Raw genomic sequence first — 17,248 nt, forward strand, 5'->3', positions numbered from 1 at the left:
GGGAATCAAATTCCAGTCCTTTCCCCAGTCCCCAGTTGTTACTTTTATAAACTTTCAGTTGTAGATTTGAACTTGCCAGCTTGTTCTACCTACTCTTTTTTTTTTTTAAAAGCGCAAAAGTGTTATTTCAATTCTAGAATGAATGAGAATGGATCCAGATTTTCCTTTATGATGCGGTTCTATTTGAAATTAGTGCTGTACCGTAAGTTTGTTTGTTTTTTTAGAGTCATGGCTTTTTTATGTAGACCAGGCTGCCCTTGAACTCAACAGAGATCACCTGCATCTGCCTGGTCCTAGGGTTGAAGATGTGTGCCACCACAGATGGCCTTGTAGCTTAATTTGGATTCAAGGGTTATTAGTCTAGTTGTTTCAGAGGATATAGACAGCCTAAAGCCCTTTTATGATACAAACATTTCTAGTGGCCTGCAGGGAACCTAGAGTAAGACCAGCTAGTTGGAACAGAAGCCTCCTGTTGACTGTCCAGTGATTAACATTCATGATTATTGACTAATACCAGATCAATGTGGTCTCAAAATCTAATTGATCACTTGTATTCTTAGAGCTACAGGCTGGCATTCCTTTTTTAATTTTATGATGAGTGTTTCAGATTAAAACCTATCAAATCACTCTGTCCTCAGTGGCATTAATGTGGCCCTTATATAATTAAGCCGTCTACCATTCAAACTGATTAACAACTTCCAGAATAGAAATTTGAGGCTGAAAATAGTATTCCCAGTTACCACTCTTCAGCCTGAAGGATTAGGAAATTCTAGACCTTTTCTTTTTTTTAAAAAATATTTTATTTATTATTTTTATTTTATGTGTATGCGTGTATTGCCTGCATGTTGGTAAGTGCACCGATGTCATGCAATGCCAGCAGAGTACAGAAGAGGCCATCGGAGCCCCTGGAACTGGAGTTGGGGACAGTTGTTAGCTGCCATGTGGGTGCTAGGATTCCAACCTGGGTCTTCTGCAAGAACAGCCAGCATTCTTAACCGCTGAGCCATCTCTCCAGCCCCTAGATCTTCTTTTCTAACTCATCTTTTATCAGAATGCTGGAAGGCAAAGCCTTAATTTTCAGGTCTGTTCCTTTTTTCTTATGTGCTTAGGAAGATGACTTTCCCATAACTTGAAGGATGATTCCCGTGTCCTCTTGCTATGCCTCCTTCCTGTAATTGTTTCAAAGGAGACTACATCTATCTTCTGTTTTTAGTTTTTCTGCTAGCTATTTAGTAACTTAAATTTAGTGATTTAATCTGTAAATTTTAACTGTGTTTATAGTTTTTCTATGCTGAGTAATTTTTTTTTTTTTTTGGTCTTTCTGAGACAGGGTCTCCCTGTAGACCCAGCTGGCCTGGAACTCACTGTGTAGACCAGGCTGGCCTTGAACTCACAGAGATCCGCGTGCCTCTGCCTCCCGAGTGCTGAGATTAAAGGTGTTTACCACCATGACCAAGGAGGAATTTATTTTATTCATATAATCTCTTGCTTTCTTTCTGTTATTTTCAGTTGTGGTAGAGGCACCTTTCATAAGTTATACATGCTCTAGTTTTGATTTCATCAGCATATTGCATTTCTTGAGTTACATCATGAAGCATGAGAAAATTGGTACCCACTCATCTGTTATGCTTTTAATTTTATATTTTAATTATTTTTGAAGACTAGTTGTCTAGCTTCCCTTGGGGGCAAATGAGCCTCATTGCAGTGACTGGATTAGTGTGTGGAAAGTGTAAGGAGTGGGCAAATGGCCCAGGTGTTAATCAGACTTTCTTTTAATTTACTGTTCCCTTCCTGTTACTGCTTTCTGTTCAAGCTTGGAGCCTTTCCCAGTCTTTACTGGGAAAAGGGGCCCTGCCTCTACTGTAGCTCTTTCTCCTGAATCTGGGCCTCCTCTTTGATGCATTTGTCAATGTAGTTAGTGTCTCCTTTGCTATTTGTGTTCCAGAAGTGTGAGAGAACTTGGTGCCTTGCAGCCCCTCCTCAGTTGATTTGTAGCTTTTCTGTCTTACCCATGAGACTTTGGAAGGGAGGGGAGGAAGTGAAGCATAAGAACTCAGTTTGCCTCTCTGAACCAGAAGACCCAGAGGTGACACTTGATTCTCATTCATCTTAAGTTTTTGAATATTTGTATGTGCTTTGGCATAATTGAATGCGCAGAACAGTGTTTGATTTAGATGGGAATACTATTGCTTTATACAACAGGAAACTGGGCCTAAGGGATTTACTGAAGGTCATTGCCTAAGTTGCAGAGCTGAGATAGGTATTAAAGCTCAAGGCTTCCAGTTATGATCCAGTAGTTTTCTTTTCATTGCACTGTTTTTGATTGGATATAGTTTTTCTCTGTCCTAGTTTTTATTCTGTTCCTCTAAAATTTTAAAACTGTGTCTATAGTTTTTCTTTGGCAAGGAGTTATACCTTCTACTGTCTTTCTTACTTCTATTGTAGGGTATTTCATAAGTTAGGAAATTATATAGTAATATACTAAACATACATGTGACTATAGTCAGAACATTTTAACACTGAGATTTTTTTTTTTAATCGGTTTCATGGTCTTTCTCCTTCTTTGAAACAGACCCTCGGTTTAATATTTCCTTTTTTGTCGTCTAGTGTCTCATCTTTTAGACTATTAATTGAGCTTTTCTATTTTTGGAGAAAACTGACCTCCTTGTGTGTTTTTACTGGGTATGTATAGATGGGTAGCTGATATTCTGTTAAAAGTTTAAAAAAAAAAATCTTGCCATGTAGCCCAGGCTGGTCTCTCAAATGCTTAGATTATTGGCATACATGACTCTATCTAGCCCTGAAGCAATTTTAATTTTTTGAGACATGGTTTCATGTAGCCCAGGTTGGCTTCAAACATTATGTAGCTCAGGCTAGTATTGAACTCCTAATCTTCCTGCCTCCATTTCCCATGTGCTTGGGATTACAAGTGTGACTACCATGCTGGCCTGTGCTTTTTTTTTTTGAGATAGGGTCTCATTATGTAGCCCTGACTGGCCTGGAGCTAGCTATGTAGACCAGGTTGGCCTTGAACTCATAGAAATTCACCTGCCTCTGCCTCCTGAGTGCTGGAATTAAAGGTGTGTTGTCATTCATACCCAGACCTGTGCATTTTTTAATCAATATTTTTTACTTGCTTCCCACTGCTTGCTTCCTATCTCCAAAATCAGTTATGAAAGTAGAATTAAGAATTTTAATGTATTTGCTGATATCACTACTATTTTTTAGTAGTGCCATTCTGTAAAGGATACATGTAGGTAATTTGATTGCACCAGTGTGATTAGTCCTGTCCCCCCATCTTCCCCTTTGATTTTGGTGCTGAAATTAAACTCAATGCTTTGGGCATGCAGAGCACATGCTATAGTACTGAACTATATCCAGGGTAGCTGGTTTCTTTAAAGCGTATGAGACATGGTGGTTGGATACAGAACATCCTGACATATAGTTGTTTTCTTGCCACACTTGACTAGATAAACACCAGACTGCCACTACGTCTTTATTGAGTATTTAAGCTCCAGATTGCCACACTATTGAAAGCTCTATTTTTCTAGTGATCTTGGAGGTGAACTAAAAGATAGCAGTGATGAATGTGGAGATGTATGTGTCTATGTATAGATGAGCAGACCAAGCTTTGTGCTACAGACACATCTGTTTTTGAAGGAACACATGAGCACACACATTGTGAGTCCATCTTTATATAGACAGGTTTGCTGTGTTATAAAATATCTATGTTGCATCATGTGTAGCACACTCTGAATGGCACCTCCCAGAATTGTGCAAAATGGCTGCTCTGTCTAATTTAAGAACTCACAGAATATAATTTAATTGAATCATTTACGTTGGGAGTGTTTGTTCAGTTTTGAGTCCATCTTTGTAAAATCTTATGTCTTTTTCTACAAAAAAAAAATCCATCTCTTTACTACCCACTTGCCTAATAGAGAAGATGCAAAGATTGTTGGATTAAAAAAATTGTGGTGAAATTCCTTGGAGACAAGTTCTTATGAATGAAACTGCACCAGCTGTAGACAATATTACTGGAGACTCTACCCATAGATATAAAAACTTCTTAGTTATGGAGTTTGAAAATGAGCTTTGTACATAGCTGTAACTGATATTTTTAAGTTGAACTTAGACTCAATGTACTTTTTACAAAAAGGGTTTTTTTTGAGCCCGAGAAGGTGGGTTCCGACCTCCATCTATGTAGTCTCAGCAGACCGCCAGAGAGTGCTTGTTTCCTGCCTCCCTCTGGCATAGGGACTGAGAACGCAGGGGACTGCCTGAGAGTGCTTGGATCCTGCCTCCACGCGGTGGTAAGAGTTATGCAATTTTGGAATCTTTTAGATAGACCCACTGAAGGCGTAACCCAGTTCCCCAGTTGCCTCACCCTGTGTCCCTGTTCAGCATGGAAGAAGCCAGAGTGGTCTGCGGGTAACCTCTTCAGAGGATGGTGTGATAAGAATAGGAGGTAGGAATTGGCTAGGCAGTTAGTGTAAAAAGACCCCCAAAGAAAAGTAGCCAGCTTCTTGGCTAAGAGTCAAAATGTCCTTGGGTCTCTTAGCAACATATTCTGTTCCAAAGGCAGAAAGTATTTGGGAGCTCTTATCTAATCTTTAAAAGATTTTAGGGTTACCTCTTCAGAGGGGGGAATGTTAGAGTAGCAAAAAGCCCCATTAAAAAAAAAGAAGAGCAGGTGGCTGTGGTGGCTCACGCCTTTAATCCCAGCACTTGGGAGGCAGAGGCAGGTGGATCTCTGTGAGTTCAAGGTCAGCCTGGTCTACATAGTGAGTTCCAGAACAGCTGGGGCTACAGGGAGACCCTGTCTCAAAAAGACCAAAAAACAAAGAAGAGCACATGAAGTTATCAGAAAAAAGTGATGGGGAGATATGGGAGGAGTTGGAGGGGAGGGAGTGGGCATGGATTTGATCAAAACACCTTCTATGCTTATATCCCTGTATGAAATTATCAATAAATTATTTTAAAAAGGGGGGTTATTATTTGGAACTATTACATATACTAATTGATTTATATACTGTTTATTGGGAATTATTCTTAACCTTATATTTTCTAATATATAATTACAAATCTAAAACTAGTCTTTTAGTTTTAAAACATTTTCAAGGCAATATTTAGTATTTATTTAAGGAAATAGGAATCATGGCATTACTGTTGATATCTTCTCTAATTACAATAAAATGATTTAGATGTAAAGATACCAGTATTCTCGCTTATGAGTGTGTGTCCACATATCTGCTCTGCCCCCCCATCTCTCTGTCTCTGTCTCTGTTTTTCTGTCTCTCTCTAGTATTTGTGTTTGTGTCTTATACTCTTATTGTTATGTTTACTTTTAAGTTGGTTTTAGCTAGAAATTTTCGATATGAAAAATTAAAATGTGGAATAGAAAAACACTACAAGATTGAAGGTCTCTCTGACCTGTTTTTTTTGTAAACATTAAATGTTCTGGCACTTGAATTAGCTGCTGTTTTGTCTTATCATGTGTCCCAGGTTGGCCTTGAGCTTGTGATATTCCTGCTTCAGCCTCCCCAGTGCTGGGATTACAGGTGTGCACCACCACACCTGCCTAATTAGCTGTGTTTTATGCTTTATGTGTAAATTGTATTTTGTATTCTTAGAGGAGTAATGAGGAATTTGAATAGATTTCTGGGAAACAAATTTGGAAAAACTCAAAACCTAGCCCCTTTCTTTATCCAATCGTTTGGATCCCCTAGTGCCTACGTTTATACTTAAGTGCATAATGGAGGTTTGCACTATACTTAAGTGAGGTTTTTACTTTGAAATTGAAACAAACATTGTGAAATCGTTGAGAAAACTGTTGACCACACTGGTGTGTAGCCTGAGCTGTTGTTTAGTGTCAGGCTGCTCTACTGAGTATATTTGCTAGATTTCAAAGCTCTCTCTGGTTGTTCCTAACATGCTGGTTGGTGCTGCTGCACTCTGGTTGTTTGGTCATTGTATTAAATAGAATGTTGAATGCTGGGGTCGGGGGCATCTCCAGTCAATGTCTGCTTTTGTTCAGCATTTTCCACTTTTAAATCAACTCTAGGTATGTTTACTGCAAGGAATTTTAAAAGTCTCAAAAGATGCTCATTTTAATCTAATTATTGATTGTCTCGTTTGAAGATTAATTTCAAGTTATAGCTAATTGTTACTCTGGTTCTTTTCCTTGTGAAAAACATGACAAAGAATTCTAAACTTTGCTCTTTTTCCTCACCAAACCTGTAGCATTTGGTAGTAGAAAAAAGTACAGTGTGACTTATTGGTACCATGGTGCCAAGCATTGAAGAAGTCCATATTGTGACAACACATCAAAATAAATTGCTGTCAACAGACAAAAACAACAAGTGCTGTGATTCTGTTTGATGTGTGAAGATCCAGACAGGCTGTCCTGACAGGTTGTGGTGTAGCACCTGCATTTGACAGAAGACAGTGATAGAAATCTGATCTGCTTGATATGAAACACTCCATAGAGTGAATGCTGGTGACAGTCTGCATAAGATTTCTAAGGCATGAGTCTGATTTTACTTTGTCTCTATTATGTGGTATTATTTGGGGGAGCACATTTTAAATTTAACTTGGTTTTCTGTTTGTGTTTCTAGTTTGCCTTTGAAATGTAAATAATAACTGAAAATTTTAACAAATTGAGGTTTAGTATAGTCTTTAAAAAGTTTTTATAGCCATATTGCAAGAGAGAATACAATCACAGTTGCTCAAAGGAAGAAAAAACAGTGGAGTTTTATTTTATACTAATCCATAAAATAATCATAGTTGAAGTTGTGTTCATTTTGTAACTCACAGCCAAAATATTGAAAATGATGGGTTAAAAGTCATGAGTTACTATAAATCTCACAAGCCACATTCAACTTTAAAGCCTTCTGAAGGAGGTAAAAAATCATTGAATAGGTAGCTATGAGAGGCTATTTACCTCTCATTACCAATAAATGATAACTTTCTATAGTGCTACTATATGTCACAGCTCATTTAAGAATGTGTAAAACATACCCTCAACTCTGGAGATTAATTACAGAACTTCCCACTAGCTTCTCAGTTTCAGTGCTTCATGTAGCTACAGACTCTGGGCACGTCCTTCTTGCAGTGGCAAGCTAGTAAGACTCAGGGTTGTAAATTTCAAATAGGTTTTCTAAGTGCATCCTAATTTGCATGATAAGAACAACAGACTTAATTCAAAATATATTTTTAAAAGGTAAAATACTCCTAGAAGGTTTAGATTATAACATTAAAATATTAGGATAATTTAAAAAATAGAAAAGAAGGCCAATATAGTGTATTCTTATTCTTCCCACCTTGTTTGTAGCATTTTGTGTTGGGAATTGTCTTTGTTCAAATACAGAAATGTAGTAATTTTTCCTGGTCTCAAAGTTGCTCTGTTTTTATCTAATTTATTGGTTATTTCATTTGATGATTAGTGTCAAATTACAGCCAATTGTTGCTCTTGTGTTTTTCCTCTGTAAAAAAACATAAGAGAAAGAATTCAAAGATTCTTCAGAGTTAAATTTTTTTTTAAAAATAACACTGTCCACTATATAGTTTTAAAAAGTATAAATTAGTTTTTAAAAGTTACCATTTCATTCTTGACTGTATTGTTATTTTATCCCTTAAAGGCTGCTAATGAGGAATAGAGCCTCATTATGATTTTAAGGATGAGAGAGGAAGGCTTTTAATTAATGATATGTAAATGGTCTTGAATTGATTATGTTAGAATATCAAGAGAGATGGGTAGAAGCTGTGGTGTAATATATTTTAATTAAGAATTAATTAAAAATGATGGCAATTTCATAAAGCCTCACAGAAAATAGTGGAATTTACTTTCTGTCAGGAGTAAATTAGCCTGTGATTAAATAAAGGGCCTGCATTAATAGTGGAGTTATTTTTAAACTCTGCTATGAAGAATTATGTAATTTTTCCTAAATAAATAAAATTAAAATTTAATATTTAAAGGTGAGTAGTGAATGGTGGCAGAGAACAAACCTTTTTTGTGGCTACAATATATTGTTTCTTTGTTAGAAAAAAATTGGTTATTATCCTCAGCGTATATACCATGTATTGCTTTAAAAGAATGGACTTTGTGCTGTTGCCCCATTGGCCCAGGGACAAGGAATGCTCTTACCAGTAGCCTTCACATGTACTCCTACAATTGTGCTGTACATAAGATCTGAAAAATTCTTCACTGATTGTTGAAGATTATTTTTAAGGGAGGTATTCCCCTGCCCCATCTTTTGCTTCAGAGTCAAAATATTTCTTTCATTATAAATGATACTTTTACTGAAAGGTGTGTAGAGTCTCTTCAGAAAGTCTAAGATGTAGCTATTTCTTTAGGTAAATACCCAGGATTTCCCCGAGTATATTTTTTGTCAGACAGTATTTCATGTAGCCCAGGCTGGCCTTGATCTCCTGATTATCCTGCCTTTTCCTTCCTTGCCTGGGATTACAGGCGTGTACTACCAGGCTTGGCCAATTTTATAATTTGGGTGTGCTCTTATATGTTTGTTTTTGCTAAATAAAGAAACTTTAGAGTGTGCTTTTCTGTCAGTAATGCCATTTGTGAATTTCCCTCTGCTGCCTCTCTTTCCCTGTTTAGCAAGTGTTCATCTTGTAGGTTTACAGTATGGGGTGTTTTGAACTCAGAAATACACTGTGGGAACAGCAGAAATGGACATTGCTTTGTTCTGTCTGCAAAATAATGACCATCACTGCTAATTATTAATATTTCCAGATATATAGAAGTCACTCTGGTCTGTAAAAATATGACAAATGTCATACCCTGATGGGAAAGTTGGTATCAATGTGTTGTTTGACTTTTGCTCCCATGGAGGCTATGTAGTAAATAGGTTTTATGTAATTCTGGATTTTTCCATCCATTGGAATATTAGCATAGTAACCATAGTACCTTTTGCTTTCATCTTAATGATGATTTCAAGGAACAAAAATGACTAAAAGACCAAACAGCATATATAATGTTACTACGGACCTGCCAGTGGAGAAATTACATTTTTCTTTTGGTAATAGTGTTAAAAATGTCTTTTATGCTAAGTCTAGGAACAATTTGGCATGTCAGGTTATTTCTGTGAAAGTGTTCAAAGGCTAAATGAGCCATTAGTGCCTCTGTGAAATTTCTGGGATACCTACTTTGGGTGCAGTGCTTTTTTAAAAAAGAATCTTTTGTTTTGCTTTTTGAGATAGGGTCTTAACTGTACAGCCTTGAGTGACCTGGAACTCTCTATATAGGCCAGGCTAGCCTGAACTCAAGAAATCTACCTGCCTCTGCCTCCTGAATACTGGGATTAAAGATGTGCACCACCATGTTCTGCCAAGGAAGTTTTTAAAATTAAAAAGCATTCAATATGTTTTTATTTTGAAGTTTAGGAGTTAGAAAAGGATGATGGGGGCTGGAGAGATGGCTCAGTGGTTAAGAACACTGGTTGTTCTTGCAGAATACCCGGGTTCGAATCCCAGCACCCACATGGCAGCTAACAACTGTCTGTAACTCCAGTTCCAGGGGTTTGACAGCCTCTTCTGTCCTCCATGGGTATTGCATGACATGGGTGCACTTACCTAGGCAATGCATGCACACATATAAAATAAAAATAATTAAAAAAAGAAGTTAGAGGGCCGGGTGTGGTGGCGCATGTCTTTAATCCCAGCACTTGGGAGGCAGAGGCAGGTGGATCTCTGTGAGTTCAAGGCCAGTCTGGTCTACATAGTGAGTTCCAGGACAGCTGGTGCTACAGGGAGACCCTGTCTCATAAAGACCAAAAAAAAAAGAAAAGAAGTTAGAAAAGGATGATGAAGAGGATGAGCTGTTGTTATGATGGGTAACAGTTACAAAGATTTGGTGGTGTTTTGAGTAGAGAAAAATAGGCTGAAGAACTGAAGGATTTTTAAAAAATTTGTTTTTAAAATTTATGTGTATGAATATGTTACCTGCATGTATGAGTGCACCCATGTCATGCAGTGCCTACGGGGATCAGAAGAGGGCGTTGGATACCCTGGAACTGGAGTTACAGATGGTTGTTAGCTGCCATGTGAGTATCTTAAGAGCAGTTAGTGCTTTTAACTGCTGAGTCAACTCTCCAGTCCCCGGATTGAAGGATTTTTATGAGACTGATGCCATGTATTTAATCTGTGTACTATTACTAGTATTTTTATCTTTACTGGTAAAGGATAAGACATAATGAAATAAAAACAGGGAATTAGGGAAGTATGGAAGGGGTAAGGCAACATTACTATAAAAACAGCAGCTCAGCCTGAGTGTCTTGGTACCTATTAGCCTTTGTTAAGTGTGTGAAATTCTCTGGGAGCATGGTCTTGACCAGAAGCTTGTGCAAGACCCTTGACTTCTGTTCCACAATGCTGTATTGATTCAGTATTTCAGGGGAGGTATGGTTCTTTAAAGCATGATCTAATTGAATTGTTGCACTTAGGACACTTAGGGTTCTTGCTACTATCTTCCTAATGGCTGAGAGCTCTTGCAGTCTTCTTGGGTGTATGTGGAGTCTAGTCCTAGGCCTCCTAGTTGGCACAGAAGTTCACAGAATCTATCTAGATAGTAGGACGATCTAGTATACTAGAAGATTGTGATAAATTCAGCTGGACTGAATCCCTTCCCCTCTGCCTGTCGCATTTATTGCTTACTAGAAAATGAGTAGTTAAATCCCTCAAACATGGGGTGTTGACATTGCTTCTAGGAGCCCTACCGTTACCTAGCAGTGGCCACAACTCCTGTGGACTGGGAGCCTGCTGGTGGCCTTGCCTAGGGAAGATGCAGGTGCGTTTGCTTTTTTCATTCTCATCGTGAATGCAGTGACTTAGGGTCCTGGTTCCCCCAGATTCTTTGTTTCCCTGATCGTTCCATGTGACCAAGAACCTTGTGAACTTTTGCTAACACTCATTATAATCTCTCTCGGTATCTGCCACTGTAGAAATAAAAAAGTTAATTTTAAAGTAGTAATAGTAAAGCAATTGCATGTTGATATAAGTAACATTTAAAAAGCAGAAAACTATTTTTCTAAATAAAAAGAAGTGATTGTTTCTTAATTTTGTAAATCTCTAATGTCTAGCTTTGATAGCTTGATTCTTCTATGTGAGTCTATGGTTTTTCTTTTATGGTAGCATGGTTCATGTAGCTTCTGTAATCTTCATTTATACTTGTGAGCAAATGAGAGCCAAAAGGACAATGTGATGTCTTCATAATCCTGTGAAAGCAGGTTGATCTTGCAGACCTTGCAGGGGCCCCTCTGGAGGTCTTTGGATCCACTTGAAAACCACAGGTTTAGGAAGCGTTCTCATTGTACCAGTAACCATCACTGTGTGCTTCTGCTAGGCTGTATTGCTAAGAAGTGTTTGCTTCCCTCAACTCTCAGCTCTGACATTTAAATGGTTAATCTGTGATTGTGTGCCCACCAAGCTTAAGGCTGCGGCTTCTTTTAGTTTAGGAATCTTAATTTGAGACTTTCCCGGAATATCTCATAATGTATTTAATTTTGCATTGGAAAACACTTCCTAAATGTTAGCAGTTTTTAGTCAATCAAATTCTAGCATAGTGTCTTTGAATGAGAAAGGCAAATAATGTTACTATTAAACTCATTTCCAAAGTTAGAGTATTTATTTCCAGGAGAAAATTGTTAGAATTGAATATTGAGATTGCAGCTTAGGAAGTTCTCTTACTTACTGTAGTTTCAATAAATTTCTTCTGGGAATATTTACCTGCTTTGGCATGTTTAATTGCTCAATTCTTTCATATATAGGATTTTTTTAATTTGGAGAAAAACTTCTGTATTTGAAATTTAAATAATTTATTTGAAGTGCATAGTGACAGGCTGGTGAGATAGTTCAGTGGATAAAGGTGTTTGCTGCCAACCTTGATGACCTGAGTTCCATCCTGAAAACGCATGTGGTAGAAGAAGAGAAATGACTCCCACAAATTATCCTCTGAAGACACACACACACACACACACACACACACACACACACACACACAAATAAATGTAAAAAATAAAGTTCATAGTGACTGTAGCTTGTCTGAAACATTAACAAAGACCTTAGTTACATGTGGTTGAGGATACTTATCTCTTCAGTATAACTTTCCTGCTTATACAAAATTTGTGCCTATCTTATGGTTGGTATACATTCTTTTTATATGCCTTTTAAAAGTTTCTACATCTATTTGTTTAGAATTTTTAGCAGATTTTCTGTAGCCTGATCTTTGTACTCACCATTTTTTTCCTACACGCATTCAATTTGGTACCTGTGGGTTAATTTCATTTGTTTTACTGCTTTGTATTATTTCACTATGCAGATGGACTTACTCATTTTACTATTCAGGATGCTTATGTTTGTCCAGTCATTTTCCTATAAGAAATAGACTTGGGGCTGGAGAGGTGGCACAGTTGGTAGCATGCTTGCCTACCATATGCACAAACCTGGGTTCCATCCCAGCATTGCATAAACTGAGCATGATGGTGCGCACTTATAATTCCACCACTTCGCAGGAAGAGGTAGGAGGATCAGAAGCACAGGGTCATCTTCGACTACATAGTGAGTTCCAAACCATCCTGGGGTATATGAGGCCTTGTCTTAAGGAGGAAAGAAAAAGGAAAGAAAATAAAAATAAATATATGTGTGCCATATTCTTGTTCATATGTAAGAATTCCCCCAAGGTATGTATCAGGAAATAGAATTTTCGGTTTTGGAGTGCATGTGCATCCTGTTTTTCTTAGTGTTCCCAGATTGCTTTTCAGATGGTTGTATATTGTCATAGATGCTAACATAATTTGACAAAGAACCTTGTTTTGGAATTAGGCCTTTTTTTTTCTTTTCTTTTTGAAAATTTTATTATTTTTATTTTATTTTTTATGTGTATGAGTGTATTGCCTACATGTATGTGAGTGCACCTGTGTCTTGCAATGCCATGAATGTCAGAAGAGGGCTTGGGATTCCCCTGGAACTGGAGTTAAAGAGATGGCTCAGTGGTTAAGAGCACTGACTGCTCTTGCAGAGGACCTGGGTTTAATTCTCAGTACCCATATGATGGCTATAAACTGTCTTTTTCTTAAAAAAAAAAAATTTGTAAGATTATTTTTATTTTATTTGTATGAGTGTGTTACTTGCATGTAAGTAAGTGCACCTGTGTCATGCAATGCTTGCAGAGATCAGAAGAGGACATCAGATTCCCCTGGAACTGGAATTATGGACAATTGTTAGCCACTATGTGTGCTGGGAATTGAACCTGGGTCCCCTGCAAGAGCAGCCAGTGTTCTTAACTGCTGAGCCATCCCTCCAACAATGGCCCTTATTTTTCAAGAATCAAAAACTAAATCCACCTAGTTTCCCATATCTTTATTATAAATTCAACTCAGTCTCCTGTATCTATATGTGTCAGATATAGATATCAATAGTTTAAAATTTTTAACTTTGCTGGATGGAAGTAGCTTCTATTTCGGGAGCTGTACTCTTTTGCTGTCAGGATTTATTTTGGGTTGCTAATAATCTGACAGGATGGATACAAAAGTCATTTTGTTGAATATACTCTCATATATTCACTGGGCAATAATTTTGTTTTTGGATACTCCAAATCTAAGTTGTATGAGGCATGTCCAGCCTTTTGACCTTGAGATATACTGGAGAACTGCTTATCTGAGTTAACAATCAAAGCTGAAAAAAAAAATCTGTAAGCTGGTTTATGATTTTGTGTTGGGCCATATTCATAGCTGTCCTTGGGTGTATGTGGCTCATATTTTCCAAACTTTAGAATAATTAACAGTTCATGTAGAAATGCTTTATAAATATATACATACATGTTTATATATAACTGTTTTATTTAGTAGTAGAAGCATAGACAGTTTATTAAGAAAAAGTACATTTCCAAGGAGGAAGTGGGCCAGAGTTGGGAGTAAAGTTAGAAGCTCAGTGGCGTTATAAATACATTTTTAGTAGCTAAAACTAATATGCGAGCAACCAAAACTGTCATATTTAGGTTAGGCTTAAACCTAAGTCACAGTGATTTATCATAACAACCGGCTGTAACAGAAGATAAAGGATTGAATGCTTGATAGGCCTTTCTCTAATTGAGACTATTTTAATGTATTCTAAGCCAGTTATAAAATTTTACTGATAATTTAAATACAAGGTTAGATATAAATTGGATTCATCTGAAAAAACATTCACCAGTTTTAAAAACTACTCTTTAGCTTCAATTAACATATCAAATCATATCAGACCAGACACAATAACTTAGGGCTATAGTCAAACTGTTTATTTATAATAGGGAGTATTGGCCACAATAAGTTTTCTTTCAGATGAAAAGTTTTATATGTTTGCAATGTTCAGCTTATTCAGGTTATTAGGAAATCAAGGGAAACAGTTCTAAACATGCAGACAGATTTGTTTGCCTTTCCTTCTGTTAAAAAGTATTTCCAAGCCTTTGATTTGATAGTGAAAATCAGTACTGTAAGTTACCTTCTTTGTTCTAGGATAAAGAGAGCACATGCTTCCGCAGTTCCCTTGATCAGTGAGAAAATGCCTTATATCAAAACCACATGGCTTCAGTGTAGCTGTAGGTGATTGCCTGAGCATGTTTTTGATTGGAGCTGGAAGTTGGATACTTTGAGAAGAGGGAGACAGACAGGTTGTTTTTAAAAATTCCTATTAGGCCAAATGCTTATGTTGGAGCTGTGCATTTTTCATGTAGAAAGTGCAGCTTTATCAACTTTAAAGGTTAAAGACTGTTTATTGTGTGATTGTCATAATGTATTTTCACATAGGAATTTTCTGTGCACATCTTTATGCATTTCATTATTCCTTGGACCAGAGGTTTCATTTCATTTATTATGCTTGTCAGTCTTCCTTTTTTCAGGATTTTATTCTGGAAGCACATCATTTCAAGATTCATCTAGTTCCTAAAGTCAGTGCAACTGGTGTAATGTGTAATAAACTATTGTCAAGTGCATAAACAGCAAAAGGAGAGGAATTAAACTCGTTTTGACTTAAAGTTATTATGCTAAACATGCCAGATTGATGACACTCTAGGAATTCTAATATTAGATGAGTAAATTCAACATTTACTATTGTAGTCAAAGGCTGCTTAAATTTTTGTGAATATCAAAGTTTTGGTGCAGTTTAATTCGAAATCTCATTGTAGGAGATGAATATGCACTTAAATTTTGATGCCTCATCAGTTTTCTCTGAAGTTCACCTTTAAAGTCAAACTGTCCTGCTTATCATTTCAGCATACACCCCTTTCCTATGTCTAAAACATGAGCTACACTGCTAAAATCTTTTAGTGTTTTCTTAAAAGAAGAGGAGTAAAGTAATTGTCTTAAGATTCTACTTGAAGCCATGGCCTGAGGATTGGTTTGGTTCCCGTGCTGCTTGGTGGCATGAGCCCCAGATGCCTGGCCAAGCATCCCTTACCGACATCTGGAACCAGTTGCAATACATCACTGTCAAAACTGCTTTCTATATGTTTCTGCATTTACACATTAGTTACCCACGCAGCACTCATCAAAAAAGCTGAGCAATCTTGACATGGTGCCCCTTGTGGGACTGCAAAGGTGAGCCGAAGTTGGGAGGCAGTGTCTCGCGTCACTGTCTGCTGAGCTTTTACAGCAGGAAGCTTGATTAAAAGTGAAAGGAAAAATTCATCAGTTGCCTCAGTTCTGTAGACTTCAGTATAATTTTTTATTTACAAAGGGATATTTTGTATAATGTGAGACATGTAATAGAAAATGAATATTCACCTGGTTTTGTTTAGAAACTAGAAAAATATATCTTAACTTTTCATTGGAAAAAATATCACTTTTATGTTTATTAAATTTGCTACTAGCTGTGTAATTTCTTTCATGTTTCTTCTTTTTTTTTTCTTCCCTTTTTTTAATTGGTGAAGTGCTGGGGATTTAACCCATACAGTTTAGGCAAACACTCTGTAGGTGATCTGTATCCCTAGCCCTTTATCATTAAAAAAAAAAAACTTAAATGTAACTATGAAGAATTATAGATAAAATATTGATAGCATTTGTGTCAGTGAAGTTTAATTAAAGAGCAGTATAAAATTTCAAACATGTGACCTTTGCTGTTCCACTGGGGTAGTAATGTTTGTGCTTATTAATTCTCAAAGAGGTGAATGACAGAAAAGGTAAAGTGGTTATTTATAGATGTTTTATATTTGTGTATTAATGTGTTTTTGAAAATGAAATGTGTTTTGACAGAAAACAAGAAGGGCTTTTATACAAAGCTATTCAGATGCCTTTGCTATCACTATAACCTAACGGAATTTAATACTAATGGCGATAGTTTGTTTGCTGTGCTCATGTCTGAGACACTGTCTGCTCCATATGAGCGGTTTAATTTTGACTTAATAAAAACAGGTACTTCTTTTCCACAGCTGATAGAGCTGTACTTGAAGTTAAATAATTTGTCTAAGTTCATAATTTGCATTAGGATTCAAATCTAGGAACCTGATTTAGGATTCATGTTTTCTTCGTTGGTTTGTATGTTTAACCTTTTATTGTAAAAGTTTTCAGATATACCAAGAAGTAGAGAATACAGTGATTTCCCCCCCAATAGCTCTACTTTAATTTTCAATATTTTATATTTCCTTTGTAACTTACAACTTTTTTCTTACTAGAATATTTTAAAGCAGTTTCTAGACACCATATGTCATTTCATACTTAAATGTAAGTCTGTATTACAAAAAGACACACCCTTTCCTGTGTAAGCCACTTTCACTATCGCATCTCACCAAGGCCACAAAAAGGTCAATTAACAAGACTCCTAATATCATCTAATATTTGATCAGATCCTTGATTGCCTAAAGTACAGATTTTTTAAATGCAGTTATGAATTGTTTGAATCAGGTTCCAAACAAGTACCCTCTGTTTGGTGGTAAGGAATGTTGAGTGTCTCACACAAAAAACAGGTTCATCCTGTGCTCCATTCCATACTCTCTTTCCACACACCTTTCATTGGTTAAAGAAATCAGAAGAGTTATCCTGTGGAAGACACTATATTCTGAATTTAGCTAATTATTTCCCCCTAGTGTTTTTTTCTAGGTCTTGATTAGATTTATGTTATATGAAACCATCACGGTGTTTGGTTGTCTTTCTGTAATGAAAAGAGTGCTAAGTGAGGTTCGGTGGTAGTATCCCCTTTTCTCACCTCACGGTTTTGCTGTACATGGATGGTCAGTGCTTGAACTAATTGAATTGCTTACGAGTTG

General features: G+C 36.8%; 1 protein-coding gene across 2 annotated transcripts in view; it reads left to right on the forward strand.

Annotated features, from left to right (window-relative positions):
- The window catches only part of Pbx3 (PBX homeobox 3), a 205,501-nt gene that overhangs the window by 55,314 nt on the left and 132,939 nt on the right, over positions 1-17,248 (forward strand). The gene's annotated exons all lie outside the window — the stretch shown is intronic.

The sequence above is a fragment of the Nannospalax galili genome, unplaced genomic scaffold (assembly GCF_000622305.1).
Source record: "Nannospalax galili isolate Female #2095 unplaced genomic scaffold, S.galili_v1.0 scaffold290, whole genome shotgun sequence".
Lineage (NCBI taxonomy): Eukaryota > Metazoa > Chordata > Mammalia > Rodentia > Spalacidae > Nannospalax > Nannospalax galili.